Source organism: Vulpes vulpes, chromosome 4 (assembly GCF_048418805.1).
Source record: "Vulpes vulpes isolate BD-2025 chromosome 4, VulVul3, whole genome shotgun sequence".
Classification (NCBI taxonomy): Eukaryota; Metazoa; Chordata; class Mammalia; order Carnivora; family Canidae; genus Vulpes; species Vulpes vulpes.
The window spans coordinates 8,752,372-8,769,086 of NC_132783.1; the positions used below are offsets into that span (position 1 = coordinate 8,752,372).

The 16,715-nt window shown below is 33.6% G+C and overlaps 1 pseudogene; it reads right to left on the minus strand.

Moving 5' to 3' along the window:
• Window positions 1-435: 435 nt before the first annotated feature.
• Window positions 436-891, minus strand: LOC112931614 (non-histone chromosomal protein HMG-17 pseudogene; annotated as a pseudogene).
• Window positions 892-16,715: the final 15,824 nt, after the last annotated feature.

Genomic DNA, 16,715 nt, shown 5'->3' on the forward strand with positions numbered 1-16,715 from the left:
AGTTTAGAGTGGGGGTTGGCAGTTCACATTCAGCATGTTGTTTAACAACTTTTCACAAGCCGACCTTGACTTTCAGGAAATGCAATGAAAATGGCAGAATTATCAATCTGAAGATCCACAAGCTAAAGAAAGGAACTCTTTTAGGGACACCATCTCAGTGGTGACACTGTAAAGTCCAGATTGCCTGACATACTGGGAACCATTTCTTGGGGTCAGGTTCCAGCAGGTCTCTGGGTTTAAGGGAGTCAAGTCTATGTTGAAGGCAGAGAGTGAGAAGAGGACATTACAAAAAAAAATGAATTTTAGTTTTTCCACACCACCAACTTGGCTCATGTGTGTCAACATCAAGGAATCCATCCTCCTGGGAGCCAAGCAGAAGTTTCTCAAAACTAGAAGGGAAAGGTGTTTTTCCCCTTGTGATCATTCTAGCTTTGGAGATATTCTATTAGTGACACATGCCCTTCCCCAAAAACAACAATGAAGTGTTCTGTGTGCTAACAACATAGCTTAAAAAAAAAAAAAGTAAAACGAAATTCTGCATTTTTATGAAACTTGATAAAAAATAGTATTTCAAACTGTACAGTCACCAGAAGTACACAGTTAACAAAAATGCACACACTTCACTTGGCATCTCCAGCACCTTCAGCTTTCTGTGCCTGGTCTGTTTTGGCATCTCCATTTTCTGCAGGGTTATTTCCATCCTTGCCAGCATCAGCTTTCCCTTTTCCCTTTGGGTGTCTTCTCTCCCTTCTTTGCAGGGGTCTTTTTAGGCTTGGGCTCTGGCTTGGGAGGCGCAGGTTTAGCAGAGAACCTTGCAGATCTTCCCTGTGGCTCATCCTTCACCTTGGATTTATCTCCTTTAGCCTCCCCTTCAGCCTTTCACTTGGGCATGGGGCCATGGTGGGGGATGTAAGCACTGGCCCCACGGATGGGGGATGCACGGCTTTGGCTCTGGCCAGGTCCGGGGGTCATTCCCGCCTCTTCTTCTTCACACTGCTCATTTTCTCTGATTCTCATAAGTAAGTATAGGAGGAGAGGAGTTTGAATTGAGGAGATTTTATTTAAAGAACTGTCCTCAGGATTTTGTACCATCAAACTCCCAAAATCCTTTTCCTCTCACTAAACAATGTATTTATTTAAACTGTGGAAGCTGAAAGGAGGAATAAATCATCTTTTCCCCCATTTTTTCTGCATATTAATAAATACAAATATTTTGCTTGAATTTCTATCTACTACTGAAAGTTTGGTTGGTCATCTAGAAAAAGAAATAACAAAAAAGTACAATAAAGGAAAGAGCACAAATAAGCATAAAAAGGATAATTAGGGACAAAGGGAAAAACCTATTCATAAACTAGGAGCATGATGCTGTGATATTATTTAGTGACAGTGAGCTCCATTACTTATTGTAGAAATTTGAATTATATCAAATTATATGAAACGTCAAGAACAAAATTTATAAAATATAACTTAAAATACAAAGAGTTTCTTTTCATGATGTTATAAGATACTGTAAATATCAGAATTTGCTGAATTCTATCTCATGTTTTAACCATTTTTATTTGTTTATCATTTAAATTTGTAACAATGTTTTGGTCAAAAAAAAAAAATCCCATGATCTTAACCACATTTGGACAACATAACCTACTCTGAAGATGTGTGTTAAGTAGTGTTATATAATTTGGTGGTAAAACATAGTGTAAAACCAACATTAAACATTTACTCAAGCTAGTCAGCTGGATTTGTGAGGAGGGTAAATATCGGTGGTTAGTATAATCTCACTGAGATAACCTGAAGCAGCCTCAAATTTTCAGAGATAGACACACTTTGAAAATGTTTCAGCAAAACTGCTTCTTAGTGGTCTTGATTCTATGAATACTTCACTGACATGTAAGAAAAATTTCTTTCCTAGAAATTGTCTCCGGAACTCAGATTTAAAAAATAAAAGTAGGTCAATGCCTTTGCTATTTTAAAGATGACTCACATTGATTTAAATCAGATTTTTGAAAATGTTTTAGGATTTTCCTCCTCCATTTCTTTAACATTCCCAACTTACAGAAATGTTGGGAGACTCATTGTTAAATATCATCACTCACATGCTTGTCACTCTAGAGTCATCAACAGCTATAACACTTCATCCTTCTAACTCTCTATGTTGGTATGTATGATGTACATGTATGTATTAATATTAAAAATGTTAAATGTATATGTATTAATATTAATAATGTTAAATTTGGGTCTTTTCTGTTTCTTTGCAGATGCTATGTTTGTATAGGTCTATTATACTAATTACATTAATATATTTATTAATATTGAATCATGAGTGAACTAAATTTCTAGAATGGATCCCAGATTTATGGTCATGCTATATTATTTCTCTATATTCTTTTTAACAGGCTAATATTTATCTGGAAATTTTGTGTTTATATTTATCAGTGAGTCAGCCTTTTATGTTGTCTTTATCATGTTTAGATATAATCGTTTACCTGCCTAAATAAAACAAACTAAACTTTACTTTTTCTTTTTTCTCTTCTGTAGAAACCTGTGTTTAAACCATTTCTCTTTCTAAATATCTAAAAATTATCTCTCAAAATTGTTGCCAATTTTTAATGTTAGGTTTCCAAGACATTCATCTAGATTTTAAGTTAATTTGCATAGAGTTATGCAAAATGCTCATAAGATATTGATATATTCTATTTATTTATTTTTAAAGATTTTATTTATTTATTCATGAGACACACAGAGAGAGGCAGAGACAGACAGGCTCTTTGTACGGAGCCTGATAGGACTCGATCCCAGGACCTCAGGATCACAACCTAAGCCAAAGATAGACACTCAACTGCTGAACTGCCCAGGCATCCCAATATATTCTATTTAAATGATTTTCTTTTTCATTTTTTATTCTGTAAATATTTGTAATGTATTGTTTTTCTGTTGTTATATATTAGGTAATGGTTTGTGTATTATGTTATTTTTTTTCAGAGTCTATCATCTAAACACAAATATATATGTATTATATGTACAAATACACATTATGTATATATAGTTATGTGTATATATATCCATAATATAAGTATATATGATTATATATGTTGTGTATATATATGTGCACGTATATTTAGCTACTGGTTTTTTCTTACTGTATTAATTTCTGCTTTTATTGATATTGTTTTCCTCATTTTAAGTTTACTAAATTTTTCCTACTTATTACTTTGAGATTTTTTTCCCATTTATTTTCCTTGTCTTGTTTTTACTGATATGTGTTTGTACATATAACACAATGATATGGATTTTCTTCTACTCAGTGTTTCAGTTTTAACTTATGGGTTTTGATACCAAGTGTTTTAATAATTACTTTTAATATAAATACTGTTAATTGGGTTTGTATTTCTCTTTCACCAATTTCTCTTTAAGAATTTTTTTAAAGATTTATTTATTTATTCATGAGAGATGCACAGAGAGAGAGGCAGAGACACAGGCAGAGGGAGAAGCAGGCTCCATGCAGGGAGCCCGACATGAGACTCAATCCCAGGTCTCCAGGATCACACCCTGGGCTGAAGGGGGTACACCGGGGCTGCCCCTCTCTTAAAGAATTTTTAAATCTCTATGTAGAATGATATTTTGTTCTTTTGCTATAACATTAATTTCTAGTTTTTCGTATTGTGACCAGAAAATACTATTTGTAATGTATCTACATTTTAGAACTTGTTGAAGTCTTTTCTTTTTTTTTTTTTTACTTAATACACATTAAATTTTCTAGAATGCTCTGTAAGCTTCAGAAATATATTCTCTATTATCACTTTGAAAATTTTGTATATATATTCATCTAATTTGAGTTGTAGTATCTTACTTATTCTTTGCCCATTTGACCTGTCTTTGACTCAGTGATATGTTAAGGGCTCCTAATATGAGTGTATTTCAGCCTTTCCTTCTTCAGTTTCTTGTAGTTTCTGCTTTAACTAGTTGCTTTTTGTGTTACTGGAAATTTAGATATATTTTCTTAACTTTATTTTTATTTATTCATGAAAGACACACAGAGAGAGGCAGAAATACAGGCAGAAGGAGAAGTAGGCACCCTGCAGGGAGCCCCATGCAGGACACAATCCCAGGACCCCAGGATCATACCCTAAACCAAAGGCATATGCTCAACCACTGAGCCACCCAGGTGCCTCTGGAAATGCTGATATTCAAAATTACTTTGTATTCATTGAGAGCTGAAGCCTTTCCTATTTTAAAGTGTCTGTTAATGTGTAATTATTTATCATAAATTTTACTTGTACTTTCTAAGATACATTTGCCCACACTTTTTTTAAGGCTTTCTTAATCATCCCATTTTTACTCCTTTACTCCTTTTATGCCTTGTATGGTAAGTACCCAATAGCTTTTCTTTTTTTCTTTTTTTTTTTTTTCCTATGTGGGGGAGGTCTCTACTAGTTTTGGTAGGTTTAAGTTCTTTGTCAATTATGAGGTTCAACTACTCAGTGAGGTTATTTAAGTTTTCCTCCTTTTTTTTTTCTTCTCTGATCTTTTTTTCATTTTGTTAGAACATATAAGATTTAATATAACATTCTGCATGCTATCAACTTACTTTTAGTCTTAAATCTATGTTTAAATATATTAACAGCTCACTGATCATCCTTTTACCATTTCTTTCTAGTGAATTCCTTTGTGGTTGTAGACTATTCTCTTCTATTTTCATCAAGCAGACCTCATGAGTACAGAAGTCCCTACATTTTTTTTTCATGTTTAAACAGTTTTTTCTATTGCTTTGATATAATAAATGCTCAACTTGCATTTTCTTTCCTTGAACTTCTTGAAAATGTTGCTCGCCTTACCCTTCCTTCTATATTGGTATTAAGGATTCTGATTACAGCCAAATTCTCTTTCAGGTAGGTGACTCTTTGGATGGAAAGTTCAGAGGATTTTTTCCTTTAATACTAAAGTCGATTAATTTACTAGTATGCCTGGAAATTTTTGACTGTGAATCAATTCACCCAGTTGCATATGGTTAGTGTCAATATATAGATTCAGGTTCTCTTTATATTTGGGGGAAGTTTCCTTAGATTATAGTCTTAACAATTAGTTCTATTTCACTTATTTATCTTATTCTTCATACATGTTAATTGTAACAATATTGGTCTCTCTTGGTGTACTGTTTACCTCCATCCCACTTCTTCTGATCATCATTTTGTCTATTTTTTATTTCATTTTCATTTTTTAAAATTTCTGTTTGCCAATGCATGCTTGTCAATGTGCATTTTATTGCACTTTATTATATTTTAATAATGCATTTTAATGGTTTTATGAAAATTATTATTTGAACTCCCTAAAATGTGATCATTTCCCCAAATGATTTTTACTTGTACTTTTATAGAACTCTATCAGCCCTGATTTGACAGCTTCCTGATTTTGTCATTTCTGATCTGTGTTTAATTTCAGATGCAATTTATCTGCAGTTATTTCTACAGATGCTTCTTTGAAAAAATATTTCAAGACATTTTGTTTTACTTTTCTTCCATTCATGTTTGCTTTGTGTGTTTTGAGGAATAGATTTTTACCACATAAATTTATTGTTGTTTTCTTTTCTTCTTCTTGTAAAAGTTTGTTGCTCTGTTGTTAGCTACTTTCTATTCATTATAAAACCCTGACCAGCAATAAGAAGTTATTCTATATAGGCAGGAGTAACAGTTCTGGGTAGTCGACTTAGTGTCCTATGACAGTAACTTTTTTTAAAGCATAGCATAGTGTAATTTCATTATTTTCATATTTTTAAGTGAAAAAGGGTTGATTGCTCTTCTGATTTTGTGAAACTGTTGATTCTGTAGGACCATTAGTTTCTATTTCTTTACTCATTTATTTCCACCCTGCCACCTAGCCACAAATGTTTCACCTCTCTAGGTCACTCCTTCTCCCCTTGAAGTGGTCCTCCCCAAGACTGCCTCCTCAGAACTAACATCTTCTAACTCCTTCCATTCCATTCTCCAGTATCCAGCATTCAGATGTACCTTATCTCAGACCTGGTCCCAGTATTCCCACAGGCAAGAGGAGACTCTCATTCTGAATGTGATTTTACCTACGTGTCATGGTTAGGGTCCTGAGGACTATTTTTTTCCTGTGCAGTCTCCACCTGATTAGGTATGGGTTCCAGAAATGGATCTGATGGTGAAGAATGTTTCTCTACCCATATAGAAACATTTTGTAATATGCTCTTTTTCTGAAAATTGCTATGGATCAATGTTGAATTTTGCTTACATTTTCTTTTTTTTTTTTAAGATTTTATTTGTTTATTCATGAGAGACATACAGAGAGAGAGGCAGAGACATAGGCAGGGAGAGAAGCAGACTCCTCACAGGGAGCCTGATATGGGACTCCATTCCTGGACCTGGGGATCATGCCTTAAGCCAAAGGCAGATGCTGAACCACTGAGCTACCCAGGCGTTCCACATTACCTCTTTTTGATGATGTGTGTTTGGGGCTATAACTTAGGCAGCAGCCATTAGCCTAGAAGATGCTGTTTGTGTTTAATTTTTTCAGAAGTCCCTGTCTACCTAGAAATAGAATTTACCTCTGTGAGCATGGAAAATATACTATAGATTTACATATATGGTTACATCAAGGGGAACGAAATTCTTGAAAATAAGTTTTTAAAGACCTATAAATGTAAAGTTTTTAAAAAGAGCTTGTAAAGTCATATTACCAAAGATCAATTCCAACACCTTCCTCAAGCTATCAAGTAAATATTATTAAATCAATATATTAATGTGGTGTACCAGCTTACAACTTTCACATTTTCTCCTCAGGTATTTCACCTAAAATTTAGAGGTCTCTAGCTAAGTAATATAGATAATTATTACATTTGTATTTCACTTCTTTTGTGCTTATAGTCAAATTTTCCATAACTTTTTTATATTTATATAGTTCTGCATTAAAGGAAAATGGTAAACACTACATTTAGTGTGTATAAGTCCAATTTAATACAGGAGTTTTATTTTATTTTATTTTATTTTTTAATACAGGAGTTTTATAAATAAAAACCCTACATAACCAAATATAATATTCACAGACAATAAAATATTTTGAAATCAACAGCATGTAAAGAGTAAAAATGAATAAATGTATTAACAAATAAAAATGTTCAAGGGCAGTCCAAAAATGATTCAGACAATAAAGCCCTACACTAAGTCAATAAATTCGTTTTATTTAAAGTCTGTATGGAACATTCAGCCAACCTCAGAGGATCTCATAAAGACTTGAGGCTAATGGACTATATCACACATTAATGCCGAATGCATGGGCACCTGGCATTCCTACAGACAATGTAGCCAAAGGCCAGTACTCCAGTGGTTTGTAAGGCTAATGTTAGATTTCTAACAATACAGTATTATCAGCAGGAAGTACAACAACTGGGCAGTTCGGAGTAAAAAGCTACAGCTAACTACAAAGAAGTGCATCAGCATGGGACAAGCAAACAGAAAATGCTAGAAATGCAAAACGCAAGAAAAGTAAAAACAAAAGCCATCTCAAATTACAACCTGTGGTTACTGCTGTGCTATTGTGCAAAACATCACAATAACAATGTGCACTCAAACACACACATCCTTAATTAAAAGTGATTGGAGACTTTTCTATGTTCAACTTTTTTTGAAGAAAATGACCAAGACATTTTCTACATTTAAAAATTATACCATAATTCAAAACACATAATGCCAATTATGAAATAATGGATGCTTATGAACAGAAACATCAGAAAAGCAAAATTAACCTTAGATGAAAAAGGTGAGAAAATGTAGTTCAAGGGAGGTATAAAACAAACAAACAATGACCAAGTCATGGGGTAGCTCCTGGCTGTCAAGAATTTTTTCTTTGTTAAGAGTCCCAGGAGTGACAAAAGAGGTGAGGAAGAGATTTTTTAACTCTCTTTGTGTCACCTTCTCATTGGTCGGCAAGGGTCACCCTCTGCTCCCCTTCGAGATGTAACACAGCTCTGTCTACCACCAGAAGCCCCTGGGGTGAAATCACAACAGCTTGAAAACCTGCTGGGCTGAGAAAATAGTGAAAGGAGAAGCAGGTTGAAGAGCTGAATTGGGCATTCACTCCATCAAACCCTCAGGATTACATTCTAAAAGTCATTTTTCCTTCCATTATGGTCCTTTCAAAGAGTTTAAAAACCCTGAAGAAAGAAGTTGTTGATGGAGAGACAGCTCACCAGCAAAGGTCACAGCAGTTCTGGAAAGCCAGTGTTTCCTCTTGTGAAGATTCATCCCTCCCTTCTCATTATATATCACCTAGATAAGACAAAAGCAGGGTCTAGACTTTGGCCCCCTGTAGGTACACATAACCAGATACAACTCCGAAAAGGAGAAATGAGCTGAGTCAGTCAACAATCTGTAGGGAATAGGGTCACCGTCAAGGGAAGACAACACGTAGTACAGGAAACAGAACGCTACAAAGAGACAGATCAAGAATATGTAATAAAACAAATTTTAAAAATACAGAATAAGTATAATACACAATCTCAAAAAGTTAGGAGATGATTTTGATTATACAAAGCAAAAATGCCTGTGAACCTTCCTTAAATCATGTGGGAGATACACGAGAGTATGTATATTTTACATTCATGTATGAATGTGATTATGTATAAACCTATTTTTCTATGGAAAAGGAGGCAGACTGTGGGTTACCTATCTCTTTTTTGCTTCCTCTTTCTCCAAAAATATGTTTATGTAAAATCACAGGGTCCCGGGATCGAGTCCCACATCAGGCCCCCTGCATGGAGTCTGCTTCTCTCTCTGCCTGTGTCTCTGCCTCTCTGTGTCTCCTGTGAATAAATAAATAAAATCTTAAAAAAAAAAAAGTCAGCAAAATTTTTTCAAGATTTTATTTATTTATTCATGAGAGACAGAAAGTTTCCATATCCACTCCCCCAACACACATGCACACTCTCTCTCTTAAACATACATGCAGTATGACCGGGGAGAGAGGTTTAGAGACTATTTTAATAAATTAGTATCATGTTATTCAGAAATCTGCATATTTCTTTTGTCCATCTGCATTATAGAGTAGATCTATCAGAAGACAACTAATACTGCCTTAATTTAAACTTTAAACTATCTGAAATTTATTGTTGGGTATGATATAAAATGTACTTCCATTTCTATTTTCTTCCGTGAATTTTAAACTGTGCAATGTCTTATATTAAATATTTCACACTGCATTGAAATAATAAGTGTCTTGTGCTTTGTTATGAAAATAATGATGGTCTATTTTGCTTCTCTATTTTCTTCCATTATCTGGTATCTGTAAGGGAAATTTCACTTTACTGCTCATAATTTTCATGATTCTACTAGAATTTTGTGTACAATTGCATTCAATTTATAAATTTATTTTGGTACAATTAATTTTTTGCATTTTAATCAAGAGGAATGACAAATATTGTCTTCCCATTGATTAAGATCACATTTTCAGATATTCAAAAATAATATAGCTTTCTTCATATAAGAATTATGCCTTTTCAAAATGTTATCCCTTTGTAATATGCACACAAATTTCTGTCTTGATGTTGAGTGGAACTTTTTCTCTCATTTATGTATCCAGGTGCCTTTTGCTATAATGGAGACTAAGTAGTGGACCCACATGTTGACACAGAAACCTATTATTAAATATAGTATTTTTAAAGCATTATTTTGGGGCTTTTAAGGTATAAAATCACATTATCAGCAGTAAAAGATAGTTTTATCTGTTTTTTTTTCCATTATTTCCTCTAGTTATTTCTTTGCTTTACATGTACCATTTCCAAAGATACAAGGATCAATGATGATAAAGGATACCATTGCTTTAATTAAATACTTCAAACCTTCTCTATTTAAAATAATGTTTGCTGTTCACTTTTGTTAAATAGTCTATTACATTTAAATAGTAGCATCTGTTCTTTTTTTTAAGAGCTCTTGTTAGAATTGACATTTGAATTTTATTTAATGCCTTTTTATCTTCAACTGATATAATCACATGTTATGCTGGCTTTGTATATTGAATTGGGAAAATTTCCATCTTCTCAATCATCTTCAGTAATTTAGAGAACTGAAATATGTTCTGAACAGGACAGATCAAATTCAACTGTAAACATGTTTGTTACGGTTTTTAACTTCAATCACCTTACCCATATTTTCTATGACAATTGAAATATCATTCTTTTCCATTTCTTTCAAAGGAAATTTTGGTAATTTATACTTAGATAAAGACATTTTCATCTTTTTAGATTTTCCATTAGTTTGGGTTGATTTTGAGTAGTTTTCTCTTAAATTCTTGCATTTTCTTTTATTTTGGCTTACTTCTGCTCTTTTCCAATTTATTTGTTTTGCTTCATTTTTTTTTCCCGATCATTAGGCTTATCAGGCCTTTGCCTACTTCAGTAAATAGTAGTAATAGATAATTAATTTAAAAACATATTTTTGCAACTATGTTTTCTTCCTGCAGATTTTTAATTACCTATTTCAAGCTGTAGGAGCTTCAGCAAAATACTCAACAGCTGAGCCCTCATCTATACTTAAGTGGAAATAATGATGGTGAAAGAAATGAAGAAACCACAGAATATGTCAGATGCGAAATTAGAATTCAATATTAGCTATTCTCCTCTGACACTCTTCTCACAAACATAAGGGGAGGAATACAAATTGGGAATATGTTGTGCCACCAAACTTATCTATGTGTGTGAACTGAATAAGAAGGATGAATCACAGCAGATTCACAAACCAGTTTTTAATAACTATAGCTCTTCCCTGTTGTTCATTTATCCAATACTCTTGTTTTATCACTTAAATTCTGGAATTGATCATAGATAATCCCAATTTCTTTAAGGCACTCTACCTGATGGTAAGAATTATTTTTTGTACTTCTTTTTTCTAACAACCCCTTCGTGCACTGCTATCTTCTGCAAATGCATACTATGCAATCTTATCTTATGTATAGACTTCATTAAAGAATATATTTCATTGGCCTTATTCACATCTCATAGTTTTCCGTCACCATCTTAAATCATAAACTCTCCAGCGGCAGTATCTATGCTGAGAGCACTACTTTAGGGCAATTCCTGTAAATAACACAAATGCTTAGTGTGAACAGACATAATGTTTATTTTTAAAGGTTTATTAATTTATTTGAGAGAGAATATGTACAAGTGGAGGAAGGGGCAGAGGGAGAGAGTCTTCAAGCAGACTCCCCCGTTGTGCACAGAACCCCACACAGGGCTAGATCTTACGACCCATGAGATCATGACCTGAGCTGAAACCAAGAGTCAGGCACTTAACCAGCTGAGCCACCCAGCCCACCAGATACAATGTTTTTTGAAGAAGCAAATGCATGTGCAGTTTTACCTTGCTCTGTTGTAGGAAGTATAACTACTACTGCTTTCATGGCTGGAAAGCCATCGTTTACAGTAATTCATATGAGATATTTTGAGGGAGAAAGATTATATATGTGTTTTTTTTTCCCCTCTCAAAACTCTTTTTTCCTCTTCATGGAATGAATGCTCTTCCTTCTTTATATAGATCCAAGTTTCTGACTGACATTGTTTCCCTTCTCACCAACAAACTTCTTTCAACAACCCTTGTAGGGCAAGTCTGATGGCAATAACTTCCCCAGTTTTTGTTTGAGAAAGTATTTATCTCACTTTCAAAGGGTAATTTTGCTGGATATAGAATATTATATTGAATCTTTTAAATGCAAATACTTAAAATATATACCATTCTCTCTCATCTACATAGTTTCTAATGAGATATTCATTGTAATTCTTATTTTTGTTCCCCCTATGAGTAAAGTTCAACCTGTACTTATGTATCCTTCTTCTTTTAAGAGTTTCTCTTGTCTATTTTTCGGAAGTTTGAATATAATAGGCTTAGGCGTATTGATATTGTTCTGCTTGATGTCCTCTAAGCTTCCCGGATGTGTGGTTTGGTGTCTCTTAGTAACTTCGGAAAGTTCTTGGCCATTGTCATTTCAATACATCTTCCTTTCCATTCTTTCTTTCTTTTACTATGATATTCCAATCACCCATGTGAATACCTTTGAAATTTTCAAAGCATGTTTGTGGATGTTGTGTTCTGGCTTTCTCCTCATTTTTTTCTTCTTTGCATTTCACTTGGGAAGTTTTGGTTAACCTGACTTTAAATTCACAGATTCCAACTTTACCCCTTAGATATATAGTGTAAGTGTGTGCACGCAAATGTGTATGTGTATGTGTATGTGTATGTGCTTGTACCCGTGTGTGTGCTTAATATACTATGATATCTACTTAGGTCCATGAGTGGTAATCAAAATTAGCATGATAGTGCCTTTTTTTTTCCTGCTTTGTATAAAGTAAAGACTTGCTCCTGACTCCCCAGGATAGAAGCAAGGACAGATTTGGCACTTAGATGGAAGTTAGTGGACCTCCCTGGAGTGAGCTAGAAGTTAGGAGCCAGAACCTACAGAGAAGGCAGCAAGGAGGAAGGGAAGGAAAAATAATGAGGAAGAAACTCATCGTTACCCAAACAAGGGAACTAAAGGAAAGAAAATATTCATACTATGCCCTGCATCAAATGCCCAGTGCATATGTACATAAGCAAAAATAATAATGACTTCAAGAAAATGTTTGTGCTGCAATATCTTGTTAGACCTCATAGAACATTGCAGCAGAGTAAAATTTCTGGAGTGTTTAATATGTCTCAGAACTGTGAATATAAATATTGATTAAAATGGCCTTAATACTCTCCTCAGCTTGACTGAACTTTAGACAGGCTTCTTCCTGTCTATAGGCCTCTAACCTGCCTTTTCTTAGAGCATTTACTTTAGAAAACTTGCAATTGTGAATTCTTTCTCTATTCCTTTGAGGTGTAAATCTTCTCCCAGCCTCTTGCCAGTTCTATGACCCAGAAACAGTACTCTTAAAGGACCCTGCAGCCATCCATTTGAAATGTAATCATCAAGGAAGACAACACTCCTAACTCCCAGTCTCCATGGGAGTGTAGGAGCCTAACCCCTATAGGCATCAATGTCAATAAGAAAAAAAAGAAAAGAAAAGAAAAGAAAAGAAAAGAAAAGAAAAGAAAAGAAAAGAAAAGAAAAAAGAAAAGGAAAAAAAGAAAAGAAAAGAAAAGAAAAGAAAAGAAAAGAAAAGAAAAAAAGAAAAGAAAAGCCTAGTAACATGACCAACCTCCTCCCTAACATGCTGTGTTTTTCCACCAGTTCACCTCAGTGCTTAAAACACCTCCCACCTTTCCTTATGATGGAGTTGGGTTGTCTCTCTTCTCTATTGCAATAGTCTTGGTCCCTGTTATTTCAATAGTCTTAAATAGAGTTTTTTTGTTTAACTCCAACTAGTGTGAATTTTTTTTTCTTTGACATTTGAACTAGTTATATATAGTACCATCTCTAAAGAGCAAAATTTGATAGAAAAAAATGGAAACAATTACAAAATATATGGAACATAATTACATAATAATGGAATGCATGCAATTATAGTAGTATATGCAATGCACTGTGGAAACACAGAAGGAGAACACCAATAATTGGTGTGAACAAAAGCATAAAAGGTTCACGGAGGTCAAATTCAAGTCAAGTGCTAAAGAGTGAATATTAGAAACAGAAAACTGTGGCCATTCCAGCAGAGGACATAGTATAAGCAAAGGTATACGGATGTCATGTGTGGTCGGCAAATTAGAAGTTCGGATTTATTTGAGATGAAATAAATTAGATTAAAACTGATGTTAAAAAGATCACAGAGTCCTATTAAATAGATGATATGGAGGATAAATTTGCAGAAGGAACATTAGAAACAAGGAGACTAGAGAAAAATTTCTAAAGAATAATGTAAGTCTGAATAAGAGAAACGCCCATTTGGATAGAAATTTGTTGATAGATAACATATAAGAAGCAAAATCACTGTATTGCGTTAATGAATTTGGTCAGAAAGAAGATTCAAGACAGAGACAAGGATATATCATTCTTTTTTTGGATCCTTCCACTACATGACTGGTAAATGTTCATGTTTAAAGAGCTCTGCATAGCCTTCCTTCTTTTCTGTTTGCTCTACCACCATTCCAATGGTCTTAAATATCATTTATTGGTTTTATAAAGCATGAACGCAGAAATAAATTTGGGAAAACAGTGGAGTCACTGAGAACAATTTTTAAATCAATGCCTAGATGAGAAATAATAAGTACTAGAATTATGACTGTAGAGTCTAGATTAAATGAGCACATAAATCTATATGCTGTTTTTAGAGTAAATATCAAAAGCATTGGGTATGAGAGAAAAGACTGAAAAGAGTGATATTTATTAGACATCTGTAATTTGCCAGGAAAACCCTGAGCTTGTACTATCATAATCAAAATCAAGGCAGCTATTTTACAACTGATATTAAAAGGTTGGTACTTGAGGGCCAATGAGTCACATACTTGAATTTGAATCTCCCGTAGTCCACATACGAACTGTGAAACTTTGGGTAAGCCACTTAATCTCTTTCATGCCAAAGGCTTTTTCCTCCACTCTATATTATATCATTTCCTTTTTCTATATCTCCAGAGCTTCCTTTTTCTGTTAATATGAGCTCTGGGCATAAAAAAAGAAGACGTGCACTTAGAAAATTTGACCTGGCAGCTTAAGTAATTTGCCCAAGGTTATTTAGTGAATCAGTGGTAGATATAAGGGTAAGAAGCTATAATTCCTACTCCAATTTCCTGCCTGAACCATTAGATAGCTCCATCTGTTTTGATTCCATCATTAATATGAAGTCATATTTCTGTCTCTTAATAGAAATGAACTGATCTTCTGGCTAAAAGTGGAGTATGAAAAAAGAATTCTCATAGCTTTAAATGTATTATTATTCTTCACAAGTACAACTTTGAAGGTGGTCTTGTTATATATTTAAATAACCTAAAAAACCTTTATAATACCTGACTTTAATTATACCTGTAATAAAAAGAAAAAAAATCTCATTAACATGAGTATCAAATGAACCTTTTTATACTAAACATTAAGCTAAGCATTTGATATTTTGATAATATGTCATGGCAACATTTTGAAATGATGAGGCGTTCATTAATGCCTGCTTAAGATAAAAGTAACACTACATTAATTTGATCCGATTAATGTTAGCACAACGCACAATGGTACATTGATAATGACTGGCCACTTTCTTAAGCATTAACTGGTATGTTATTACATAGTAAATGAATTAGATAGCCTCATAATGCCACCATTCATTATTAATTTAGTTAATTAATTGTCACACAAACCATTAATCAGGTGATAATTCACCTTTCTTGGATATTATCAAATATTTATAATAAAATAATCTATGAGAAATTAAATTTATACATTTAAATGTTTCATGTCTATAATACCTATTTTCCTTAACTAGGCAAAAGAATATTTCCTAAATAGTCTACAGTGTTGTAAATTTCCTAGATATTTATAAATTTTAAAATATTATATGACTATTATTGGCATTTGATGCTTCAATTTTATTTATATAAGATTAACGTGAGACTGTTTTGATAATCCTGACCAATCTTATCTTTCAATTCTGTGTGATGTATTAGGTCATGAAAAGCTATTTGAGCTCTATTTCCCCAAACTGTTATACACACTGATAACATACTTTTCACAAACTCCAAATCATTATTTTATTTTCAATTGTTTGTAAATCCTATATAAATATTAGTGAAATATGAATAAAAGCTTTCAAAAATCAATCAAAATATAAGTATTTTCATTATTTCCAACAACAAACCAATAGAATCTACTTCAATTTTTAATTCAACTTATTTCAGTTCAACAAATATTTAAGTTACTTGTCATGTTCTAGGCACTGTACTAGATTTTTGGTGTTAATCGATTAATACAATAGATAAAGATTTCATTTTCATCAAACTTAAAGTGTTAGGGATATAGTAGACTATAAACAAAAAAAAAGATTATGAACTCAAATGTCCTTTCACTGATACAATGAACAAATAACTTGTCATATGTCATATAATGAAATTTATTTAGCAATGAAAATTAAAACATGACAGCCGGATGAAACAACATGGATGAGTTTCACAAAATACCATGGAGTGAAAGAAGATAGGATTCATACACATAGACACACACACACACACACACACGTGTGCACGCGCGCACACACACACACACCACAAAGTTCGAACCCTGCAAAATGTAATTAATGTATGAGAAATCAGGGTAGTGACAATATTTGCAGAGAAAGGAGAGAAGAGCAATTAGAGGGGGCGAGAGAGTGCTTCTGAGCTGCTAGCAATGCTTTGGTTTTTTTAGTCAGTGGCAATTATACAGTTTTTGTTTTGTTTTGTTTTGTTTTTTTAATTTTTATTTATTTGTGATAGTCGCAGAGAGAGAGAGGCAGAGACACAGGCAGAGGGAGAAGCAGGCTCCATGCACCAAGAGCCCGATGTGGGATTCGATCTTGGGTCTCCAGGATCATGCCCTGGGCCAAAGGCAGGCGCTAAACCGCTGCGCCACCCAGGGATCTCCCAGTTTTTGGTTTTTAATAATTCTTTGTGTTATATATGTATATTTGTGTACCTTTTTTTTTTAACAATAGTATGCTCCCATAAAATTAATAATGGGTTAAGGATATTACATATTTTGTTTGATGAACATAATAGCTATATAAAAAGCAAAAAAAAGAGGCAGGAATGGGACTCAACAATGCCTACAGTGGC